This window comes from Rhodamnia argentea, chromosome 3 (genome assembly GCF_020921035.1).
Source record: "Rhodamnia argentea isolate NSW1041297 chromosome 3, ASM2092103v1, whole genome shotgun sequence".
NCBI lineage: Eukaryota > Viridiplantae > Streptophyta > Magnoliopsida > Myrtales > Myrtaceae > Rhodamnia > Rhodamnia argentea.
In genome coordinates, this window is record NC_063152.1 from 5204793 (window position 1) to 5217655 (window position 12863).

The following is a 12863-nucleotide window of genomic DNA, read 5'->3' on the forward strand; positions in this document are numbered from 1 at the left end:
TTTTAAAAGTGTGTAACGTTTGAAAGTTATGGCACTCAAATGAACGACGTACACAAATATGGCACTCATGGTGTACTTATCCCGTTGTTATCCACAATGTCATTCATATCACGTAGGATGGCTAGCATACATGTTAGCGGGTTTTGGGCTCAAATTGACTAAATGAACTCAATTAGTAAAACATGAAAAGATTTAAGACTCGATTGGTAAAATTAAAATGTTTAAGGTTGAATTGACAAAGTATAATAAATTTAGAAATTTTTAGGCAATTTTCCCATCGGAAGAACTTTGAATTTACCATTGTAAATCCTAAATGAGTTAGGTCCCCAGTTGAAAGAACTAAGGAAATGTCAAGCCCCAAATTGAAAGAAGTTGGAAGGCGCCATCTCAAGTCATGATGGTTTGTAGGCATTGTTTGGGGCTAACAATGCAACCTAGAATGGGGTGAATAGGTTGTTTTGAAAATTTTGCAAACAATACTAAAAACCAAAGGCGATATGAAAAAGATCGAGTGAGCAAATGTTTTTCTAAATAGTATCTAAGTGTGTACAAGTAGAATAATGACTTACAAATTCATTTTTTTATTTCCTTTTTTATTTTTCAATTTTTTATAAATTTTAAATTTGTTTTCTTTTGTTTCTTCCTCAGCTAATCAATAGCCGAGGTGATGGCCAAACAAACTCGCCAAGCGAGTGCCAACCACAGGAGACAGATGGACTCATTGGTAGCATGCGAACGTCGGCCTCAAGCAAGGCCAAGCCTTGCCAGATCCAGCAAGCTTCGAGCCTTGCTTGAGGCCGACAAGGTGAGGTGAGGCCTTGCTTGAGGCCAGCGAGCTCGAGCCTCACCTGTGGCCGATGACCATTCATCCACGTGGTCGGCCACCGAAAGAGGAACAAAGAGAAAAAAAATCAAAAAAATAAAAAATTCACTAAAAAATTCAAAAATTAAAATGATTGAAAAATTTGGAATTTGTTTAAAAATTACAAAAAATTTCCACATTAGCACTGTCCGTGCCACGTTGGACGGTTAGGTCCATGTCAATAATTTCCGGCCATTGGCACGGTTGGACGGTTAGGTCCATGTCAATAATTTCCGGCCAAACAATGACGTAGAAAATAATGACGGAAAATATCTTCCTTATCAAATGACAAAAAAATATTTTTCTAGTTCATTTTGAGGTTAATATTGTCATTTTTCTGGAAAATGAGTATCTGAAAACACCTTTTTTCCGAACGGAACCTTGTTTGTTTAAGTTTTGGTCTCACGCTACATTGCAAGTTGGCAAAGACATATCATGCGACCTGCCATGTGTAGGTTAAGGTCATTTTCCTTCGGTATCAATTCGGTGGAGAAAATTCATCAAGCCCTTAAGATAAACTCAAGTCCAAGACTCAAGCTCGTGTTCCAATTGAGAACTTGGATCGGTACAAAATCATGGAGTTAGTACGCAGCTCGGTTCATGAGAAAGTACATATTTTTAATAACCAAAGTACGTCCTACAAATCAAAAGCTCAAGTAGTTGGTGCGAAGTATGTGTGCTTATATATATATATAAGGCCAAAGAGGTTTGTTGATGAAACATCAAAAACAAAACACTCGGATCAAGCGATAGTAATCATCATCTTCTGGGCACAAACCAATGGCTTGTCCAAAGCTCTACTTGTCTTGTTTGCTGCTTCAGTTGATGTTCTTGTTTCTTGTCCCCGAGCTTGCCCATGGTCAAGGTCTCCAAGTGGGGTTTTACCAGAAGGCATTCCCTAATGCAGAGGCCGTCGTGAAGAAGGTTATTGGTGAAGTCATGTCCAAAGCCCCCAGTCTCTCCGGTCCTCTCTTGAGGATGCATTTTCTCGATTGTTTCATTAGGGTAAGGGACAGAATGAGGTCACGTACTTTCTTCCTACTCTGCGTGTGAAGTGTACCTTTTTCTAATTATGTGACGATGTCCCACTACATAATTTTCCTATTCTAAGCAGAAAAGTTATTGGCATAAAAATGGAGAGTGAAAAGTTAGATCTTGCACTTCACTCTGAGGGTAATGCACGATAGGGATGCACAGAGATTTACAAAATTAATTTAATGGAAAAAAATGTATAGGGTGGGTCTTGGACCTCTCTCATAAGGCTTTCCCACTTATAAAGTGACCATCAGATTCTTTCACAATCGATGTGAGATAACCCTAACTATCTCTTCTTCATACATCGGGCCCTAGGTCTGAGAGACAACACATTAGGCCCTCATTCTAGTGTTGGGTGGTCTTGAGCCCTTTCTCACCCAAAAGCTAGCTTAACGGGTGAGGCTTTCCTATGCACTCATAAACTAACTACTAGCCCCTTCTACAATCGATGTGGAATAATTTCAACAAGTATGACTACTGAAAAATGTGTATTTAAAAAAGTGGATCCCATTGCATCATTTAATTAGGTTTCCTTGCGTCGCTTGGTAAATTTGTTTCGGAGACTATTCTCTCCAGTTTCTAGTATTACTCTCATTGAAATTCAATACTTATTTTCAATTAAGAATTGATTATGTAACAGTTTTTGAGTGATTGTAAGACTATCAATCCGTTTTGGGCCACAAAAAATAATTAATAATTAATTTAAAATATTTGTAGGGTGCACTCTTTTATATATTTATGGCTTATAACATAGTGTTATTTTCAAAATCACCCAAAACCCTTTTCATTTCTTGCAACACTTACTACAGCGTGGATGAGAGAGAGACCTACATGCCCTCCAAATTAGCAATTATAACAGTGTAAATAAAATCTTAAAATGTCATATAACTAATTGGTATTTGGCTCCTCAACATACTTTCCTAGATTCGTCCCCCGTTACAAACTATTTTCTTCATGAATCAGAGTTCAAGGGTTTTCCACAAGGTTGTGAAGGTTCATTGCTATTGAACTCACCGACCAATCAAGCCGAGAAGGACGCATCTCCGAATCAGGCCCTTCGAGGTTTCCAAACGATCAATACAGTCAAAACGGCGTTGGAAAAGGCATGCCCCGGCATGGTATCGTGTGCTGACATATTAGCCCTTGTCGCTAGAGACGTTGTCGTTGCGGTGCGCATATGCTCATGTCACTTCCTTTATTATGATCTGATTTTAAGTTTGAATGTTCGTTATGGACATATGACGTCTGTAAAAATCTTGATTTCCCAACTATGCGTGTTATCTCATTGGAAAACAAATTTCAGTCATACCTTCTCAAGATCAAAATAGTGCTTCTCGAAACCAAGATTATCTTCAGAGTGCACGATAAAACTCGATGAATGATATAGAAACTGGGTTTTGATGTGTTGTTGCTTTAGACTGGAGGACTCTCCTATGGAGTGGAAACCGGACGAAGAGACGGGAACGATTCTAGATTGAACGAGGCACTTAACAATTTAATACCACCAACTGCCAACATTACAACTCTGAAAACAGGATTTGCAAAGAGAGGCCTCACTGCGAAGGACCTTGTCGTATTATCAGGTAACCTAATCTCCGATTATTGCTTAATATGCTTTGTCAATTGTTGTGGATATTGACGTAAACTAGTCAGGAAGAAACTGTACTTTAGGACTCATTGATTGACTAAGTTGTAGAGTTGGATCGAGAAAACGTGATGTGTAGAGTCAGATCATTCTAATTCTGACTTCCTATTGCCCAGGTGGGCACACCATTGGAACTTCACACTGCTCTTTTTTCTCCAACCGCCTCCACAACTTCACTGGAAAGGGTGATGCCGACCCCAGGCTCGACTCCAACTATATAACGAGACTGAAGCTCCAGCGCAAACCAAATGACAATACCAATCGCGTAGAGATGGACCCAGGGAGCGGGAGGACGTTCGACGTCAACTACTTCGAACTCATCCCGAAGAGAAGGGGCCTCTTCTCTTCGGACGTTGCACTTCTCGACAACAGCCAAACCAAGGCGTACATCGACCTCCAGATCAAAACCCGGTGGATCCACTTTCATGAAGGACTTTGGGGTGTCGATGGTTAAAATGGGTTGGATTGGCGTACTCACCGGAATGGCCGGTGAAGTCAAGAAAGTGTGTTCAAAGGTTAATTAATGAAGTGTGACTAAGAGGGCACAGGGTGGCGAATGAAATTTGGAAATAAATCATTATTGTTGTATAATTTGTTTGTTGGTCTACCATATGTTCTTGTTCTGTTCTTTGATGTTTGTTGGCTCCATGTTAGGTTCCTCTCATTGTCTGAATAACCTAAGAGGATATATACTCTATTGTACAAGCTTGTGTTCCTTGGAAATATGAATGTGTTCTCTATTTTCGAAGCAAGGACAAAGTAATTGAGAGTAATTGTTATATCATGTGATAAACTCGCTGTATCGTAGGTGTTAAATATGTCTCGAATTTTAAACCGTTTATAGAATCGCTTTGAATCTGTTAAGAAATAAATCTGAGAATTTGAATTGGGATTAGATTTAAATGTGCGGAGATTTATTTCTGTTGGAAGAAGAATCACCTCGTGCACTGGATAAGTTCTACTGCAGATGGGCATCTTGAGCGACTACACAAGAAAAAAAAAAGGAATGCTAGCCACTACAAGACAAAAGGGGTTTCACATATTTTATTATATTTAAAAGCATGGTCAGACTTTGAGAAGAATTGTGACTTCCTCTTTGTGGTCGTACAAGAAAGCTGTGGGCCCCAATAGTCATTGAGGAGTAAGCAAGGGTTTTGTTCTTTGGTTTTCTGATGCCTGCATATCCGTACAAAAGAAAAAAAGGAGTTTTTCTTTGCAGAGACGGAACCGCGTGCGCCGCAGATAGAGGACGACGCTCTTCTTTGGTTCTTTTGATAACGCGATTCTTTTGTGTTCTGAGTTTTTCTATATCCGATTGGTTATTTTATTTGTAAACACTTAGGGTTTGGTATAATCTGGTGCAAAACAGGCGTATGCATTGTAATGATTCTCGATTATAGTTGTTTTTTTTGTTTTATTTCTTTCTTTACGTAGGGATAAAGGCCACCACAAGTTTCGGTTTATACACAAACCGGCCGTATCGTAGGGATAAAGAAAAAAGTTGACAATCCAGATTTTTAACTAAAGGCATAATCGATAACCTCAAGACTTTTCCACAATCGAGATTTTTAACTCATTTTACCGCCTTACAACTAATTTAGGACTTTTTTCACAACTAACTCCATTAATACAGCCCACATGTTATGAGTTCTCTTCATAACATCTCAACAAAACCAACTCAAGTGTTGCTATCTTGTAAACTTGATGGTTAAACCTAAGTTTGATCTTATAAGTCGATAACTTTAATCCCATCATCCCATAAAAGCTTCAAGCATGTTCGAGATTTTTAACTTGTCTAGCCGCCATACAATAGATTTAGGACTATTTTGACAATTAATTCCATTAATACAATTCCAATGTTATGAGTTCTCTTCGTTACATCTCAACAAAACCAGCTCAAGTGTTACCATCTTGTAAACTTGATGTTTAAACCTAACTTTGATCTTTCAACTCGTTAGATTTACCTTATCATCCCATTAAATTGTTAGGCATAATTGAAATTTTTAACTTTGTTTGCTGCCTCACAATATATTTAGGACATTTTTTACAATTAACTCCATTAATACAATTAAAACGTTATGTGTTCTTGTCATAACATCTTAACAAAACCAACTCAAGTGTTACCATCTTGTAAACTGGATGATTAAATCTAAGTTTGACCTTCTAACTCCTTAAAACTACCCGATGATACCATAAAACTTTTAGACACAATCGAGATTTTTAACTCGTTTGCCTGCCCGACAATAGATTTAAGACCTTTTTTTATAATTATTTTCATTAATACAGTTCTAATGTTATGAGTTCTCTTCATTGCATCTCGATAAAATCAACTCTCAAGTGTCACAATCTTGTAAACTGGATTGTTAAACCTAAGTTTGATCTTCTAACACGTTAGAATACCTCATCATCCCATAAAGATTTTAGGCACATTCGAGATTTCGTACTCGTATTGCACAATATAGTCCTTTTACTAGCAGGCAAGGGCAGCATAATTGTGTCTTCTCCATAGTAGTATAGCTCTAGAGTCAATAATTTCCTGTGAGGGATATTGAACTCGATCACTTTATTTATATTAATTTATCAGAATATTAACTAATCAAAATTTTGTTAAATATTCAACGCAGGTCCGTTCATTTCTAAAAGATCAAGATCAGGTTGAAATCAGAGTCCCCAAAGAATCAGCTGGAGAACGAAATGCGCAGGGGCTCAAAGTAGGGAATTAGGAGAAGACATGCTCGAAAGATGAGGGCATTGTTATGTAATGTATGGGCCCATAAATCCAGTCCATGATTTTGTTAGTAAAGCCCAAGCCCAACCATAGCTCACTTTCCTTCAACCGATCGTGCAAGTGAGCGTAAAAAGAAGAAGACCAGGGCGACAAAAACAAGGAAAAATAAAGAAGCTTGTCCGTGAAGAGCAAAGGGGGAAAAGACGGAAAAGAGAAAAATCTTTGTGAGTAGCCGATTCAAACATCTCGACAAGCTGAATCTAACTTTGAATTGCAACGCCAGGTAAGTATTCAAGCCTATTCTTTGTTTAATTGGAGTAATTTTCGAAGTTTGGTGGTAAATTCAAAGAGATATGAATTTTGAGCTACTAAGTCCGATTTTGGAGTTGCTGAGCTGTTGATATATATATGGGAATGATAGTTTAGGACGTTGTAGAGCTATGGAGTTGGACAAATATCTATTCCGAAGTATGGTTTGATTGGAACTAAATTATGAAGTTCTGTGTTCGAGTTACTCATAAAGAACAAAGCATATAAAGGAGAAAGATGAATGTTGTCATAAACGAGTTTCTTCGTTAACAATTGGAGTCGTTTTATCGACGATTAAGTGTAGTTAGCTGAGTCATTCATTGGAGTAGAGTTTTAGGCGGATATTGATATCATTCTTTGATTAATTGTTTAACGAATTAAGTGTGTAGACTATAGTAACCTTTGTAGGTTGGTCGCTTTTGCCACATGCGTTAAACATGATCATAGTTAAATGTTCAACATTAGATTAGTTGATGAAATGTATCATTAACGTGTGATTTGATTGAGATTGATCAATGTATTTGACAATTAATGTTTGTTATGATATTTGTTGATTAAAGGAACATTTCTGACATGTATATGATGAGGTTAAAGCAGTATAGCTTATTGAATCTTGTATGTGTATAATTCACTAAATTGAGTTGAGTGAGTTTGTTGACACCTAATTTTGTTGGTGCCCTCTAGATTTAATTTATTTTTCCTTAAGGCTCAAAATAGGGAAATATTAGATTGGATTTTCCTATTTCTCGTTTTATTTATCAATTTGGGAAATTATAAAATAAATTCAGTTTTTTATAAATTCATAAAAAAATCTTGAGATTCGGACTGGGCTGGGTTGGCCCCGAATCCGCGTGGGCCGCCCAGCCCGTCCTCTTTTTCTTCCCCGCGCGAGCAGGCCCACCATTCTCTTATTGGTCTTTTCATCCTTAAGCCCATCTGTGCACGTCACCCTCTCTCACACTCATTTATGGCCACACAAACACACGAGCACTTCAACCAAAAAAAAAACACACGAGGCACTTCTGTCCATATGAGTAGACTTGGGCAAGGAGGCAGCAAAAGGCTGTAAAAGAGAGGAGTTGGGAGCACACAAGGGGGAGGAGGAGTTCATTCGGGAACCAAAGAGGGAGAAGAGAAAAAGCTGGTGAGAGAGTTTCCCAAGTCTCGGTCTCTTGGGGTTACCTAGTTCAGTTGATGAGACCCAATTCAAGAAGACGAGTGATTAACCTTTGAAACTATACTGTTGGAGCTTGCTTAAGTCCATAAATTCCTTTGTGAAAATCGGCACAGAAAAGTTGGATAATTTGAATCAGCGTTGCCCGGTGGTTGAGCCACATAGACTTCTTGACAACATGCCATAGAGAAAGGCATTGTTCACATCAAGTTGCCTGAGTGACCAACCCTTTGATATAGCTAAATCAAGAACAATTCGAGCAACTGTAGGCTTGACTGGCTGGACTATAAGTCTGGCAGTAATCTATGCCGGCTTTGTGATTGTATCCTTTTGCCACTAATCGAGCTCTATATTCATCAACAATGCCATTTGGTTTTCCTTTGATATGAAGCACACTTTGCGGCCAATGACATTCTGAATTTGCAAATGGTGCTACTGTCGATCTAAAATTCGAAAATTCCATATCAATGGATTACCAAATTAATTAAATTAAATAACCTAGTTCGAGCTCTCCCAAGCTCTATCAATGTGCAACTTATATTCACATGATTAACATGCAAAATATTTTCAATTTGGAGCCACCACTAATTATTTAGTGTAGATTGATTAGAAAACTAAATAAAGTATTAGGAGAAATACTTTATTTCTACAAACTAAAGATTAAATGAGTTTGAGGACTTGATTACGTTCAATATTTCTATTAACGCCCTTTCGTTACCAATTTTTTATGAAAATCTTTGATTGGCAATATGGATTTAATTTTTAGGGTTTTCTCTTATTAAATGCAATGCAAATACAATTACTCTACATGACATGTCAAATGATGACATGGTAACATGACATGGCAATATGACATGGAAAATATGCAATCTAAACTATATGATATGCAATATGAATGGCATTTTTTGTATTTGTATGAATTTTCGGATTTGGGAAAATAGAGGAAAAAGGCTATCCTAAAGTGAAATAACATCCCATATGACCTAAAAATTTATTTCTCAAAGTCCTAAATTTTACTATGTGTTATTTTACAAGTAAAAATGTAGAAAAACATTATTTACCCTAAGAAAAGTTGACATTTTTTTGGAATTTTTCGGGAATTTAATTACACTAAGAAATATAAAAAATATGAAATTTGAACAAAAATAATTAATTTCAACCATAGTACACCTTAAATTCCAAAAATTCCAATTTCAATTCACAACACCCCTTAGCTTTGGGTAAGAAAGAGAATTTAATATGTAATAATCGTCGTCCCATGCTACTAAGCAAGGTAAACCTTGAAATTCTATTTCCAAATTATCATTCCTTTCCATCGAAATTGAGGACATGATGTATAATTTCATGTGCAAGTATGATTGTACTTCTAGACAAAGTAATATATTACCCTATTGTACATATTACTCGAAACAAGGCACATTAGGGAGCATGTTGTTAGGATTCAACGCACAATCATAACAAAGACAAAGCGTAAAAGTGAGAAAGAGAAATCAAGGCATGACATTTTATCCTGGTTCACCTTTAAATTAGGGCTACGTCCAGTAGTGGATTCCACTATAATTAGCACCTCCCACCTCTCGCTACATCACTTAATTACAAAGGAAAAAAAGTATATATAACAATAGCTATTCATGAGCCCAAATCTAAACTACTAATGAAAAATTATGGGCTTAAATTGTGTCTAGAGGTGCTGCCCCCTTGAGACCATGGCTCGGGCGGCTCCCTCGGACCCCTTCCCACTCTATGTGGAGCGGGACCCACGTGCTTTCTTGTCGTATGAGAGTATGAATCTCACTCCAACATTCTTACACTTAATGAATACTTCCCATGTACTTCTTTAGACCCATCACCGTGGCACACCATTCAAACTTTTCTGCATTCATTTCCTTGGTAAAAATGTTCTACACTATTCACTTAGTGTCAACTTTTTCTAGCACTACAATTTTTTTTCTACTTTGCCTCGAATGAAGTGATACCGTATGTTGATGTGTTTTGTTCTTGCATGAAAACCTAGATTTTTAGCTAAGAATATAGCACTCTAGCTAGCGCACATAATCTTCACATCTCCTTGTGTAAAACAAGGCTCTTTACATAATCCATGCATCCAGATCACTTCCTTAGAAACATGAGTAAGAGTCATATACTCTTTCTTAACACTAGATAAAGCAACTGCGCTTTGCCTCTTCCTCATCCAACTCACAGCTCCGCCGAACAAGGAAATAACACATCCCCTGGTCAACCTCCCGCTATCAATGTCACCTCCCCAATTAACATCCACAAAACATTTTAGTTCTAACACTTGTTGTCCCTTTGAGTTTTCTTGCCTTCACAACATAACTCAAAGTCGGATGTACCGCAAAGATAATGAAAAATCATGCTTTGCTGCTATCCAATGCTCTTTATCTAGTTTTGACATATATCTATTCAATGCTTGCACTACTTGAGCAATATCTGAATGAGTACACACCATGGAATACATCAAGCTTCCAACTACACTTGCATATGGACTGTTGCCATCTCTTCAGCTTCCTCTTTAGTCTTTGGACACTAGAACACCGATAACTTGTAACTTGTGGACATGGGGGTGGGTCCTCACTAATTGACAATCCATCTTGTTGTACTTCTTCAACACACTTTCAACATATTTCTTCCGACTAAGCCACAACTTTCCCATTCTCACTCTCCCTTTTTATCTGCATGCCCAAGATGAAATTTGCTAGGTCTAGATTCTTTCATCTCAAACTGTTTTGCAAATGTCTTTTCATAGTGCTAATCATTCTCATATTTTTCCCAACTAGTAGCACATCATCAACATATAAGGTTAAGAAAACAAAATCATCATTTAACTTCTTCACATAGATACAATGATTAGCATCACAACGAACAAAGCCAAGCTTCAAGCCATATGTGTCAAACTTACGGTGTCACATTCTTGGAGATTGTTGTAGGCCATATAAAGACTTGTTCAATTTGCAAATAAAATCTTCTTTTCCTTTGACCACAAACCCTTCTAGTTGCTTCATGTAAATATCCTCCTCCAAGTCGCCATGGAGGAATGTCGTTTTTACATCAAGCTACTCTACCTCCAGATTGTATGCAGTTGTATAGATAAAATAAGTTTTATGGAATTTAATTTACTAACAAGGAAAAATCTCTCCATATTCGACTCCCTCTATCTATAAATATCTCTTCGTAATCAAACGAGCTTTGTGTCGTTCTATATTTCTATTTGCAGATATCTTCTTCTTGAATATCCACTTGCAATCAATTGCCTTTTGATCTGTAGGTAGTTTTACCGGACTCCACGTTCTATTTTTATCTAATGAGTCCATATCATCTTTCATGGCTTTCTTACATTATTTGGTATCTTTCGTGCTTCTTGCTTCCTTAAAAATATTTGGATTATCACTTGTAATAGTTAGAGCACAATTTTCATTATTGGCAATTAAGGTATACCTCTCAAATGGTCTTTTCTGCTATGTGGACCTCCTTAAGACCGGTTCGGGTGGTGAAGCAACTTCAAACTCAATATTAGAATCTACTATATCATCCTCCACATCAAGCTTACTTGTTTTAGAATTTGAATTTTTTGTTTCAACTTGTGTAGCCACTGTTTTTCCCCGCAAAACAACATCTAACTCAACCGTTTATGGTTCTTCAAGAGCTTGTGAAATAATCTGATTTATCATAGATTCTCTAAGTACCACATTCCCGCTGTAGATAATACATTTAGTATCATGATTCCACAGCTTATACCATTTAATACCATCCTTGTCCCCAATGAAGATGTACTTCTCCAACTTACTCTCAAGCTTATTTCTCTTTTCCTTTGGCACATACACATATGCTTTGCAACCAAACACTCTTACATGGGATATGTCTAGCTTCTTCTTGAATAGTGCCTCAAACAATGATTGATCCTTCAAAGTTGATGTGGGGAGACATGTTCTTCATATAACACACAGTAGCCATTGCTTTCCACCCAAAATTCAGCTACTAATTTGCACCACTTAGTATACTTCCTCGCCTTCTCCATGAGAGATCGATTAAGCCTCTCTACCACACCATTTTGCTAAGGTGAATAATGATGTTGTTTTCGACCTTGCAATGCCACCGGTCACACGTAATTGATCAAATTTTGCTGAATAGAACTCTCCTTCATTGTTAGTCCTCAACAACTTTGATTTTCTATCAAATTGATTTTCCACCAAAGCTTTGAACTCACGAAATTTTTCTAATACATCATCTTTTCTCTGCAAGAAATATATCAATATATATTTGGAATAGTCATCAGTAAAAAAAACATAATACCTTGATTTTTCAAATAATGCTACGGGTATATAGGACCAAAGATGTCATTGTGGATTAAATCCAAAATCCTTTTTGCTAGCGCTCCTTTGGATTCCAAAGATACCCAATTTTATTTCTCATGTAGGCAATGTTCACAAAATCCGAAACTCATAGAACATCTTGGGATTCCATCTACCATCTTCTTTGAAGTAGGGGTCATCAGTCATTTCTCACCGATATGGCCTATCTACGATGCCACCGTATCATAGGATCTTTTTCCATCTACTCTATTATATAGCTTTCACCATTGATCATCGTATTTCCCAATAATTTTGACAATTTTCTTTCCCATTTGCCTTTAATGATAACCATACATCCACAAGTTAGCTTGCATGAGTACTTATTGCTAGTGAAAATAATATCAACATCTTTCATAGTTCCCACAAAAATAAGATTCATGGTAAAACCAGGAATATGCATCACATCTAAAAGATTCTTGACTGTCCCATCTTTTATCTTCAGCTTCATCTTTTCATGACCGATAATATCAAGCGTCATATCATCTCCCATTAGCATTGTACCTCCCTAATGTGGCTTATAACAGCAGAACCAATCTCTATGAGACGTCATGTGGAAAGGCGCTCCAATTTCAATTATCCACGCTCTGCGGCCAACCCGAATGAGTTGCGGATCGGATACATATCTCCCGAGGTTGTTATTATCATCATTCTTTGTACTAAAGGGTACCTCATCTCGTTTTTCTAGACCCATACTTTTGCTTCTGTAATCCTTTTTCAAGTGTCTAGCTTTTTCGCACTTC

General features: G+C 37.2%; 1 pseudogene; it reads left to right on the forward strand.

Moving 5' to 3' along the window:
- Window positions 1–1596: 1596 nt before the first annotated feature.
- Window positions 1597–4240, forward strand: LOC115757329 (annotated as a pseudogene).
- Window positions 4241–12863: the final 8623 nt, after the last annotated feature.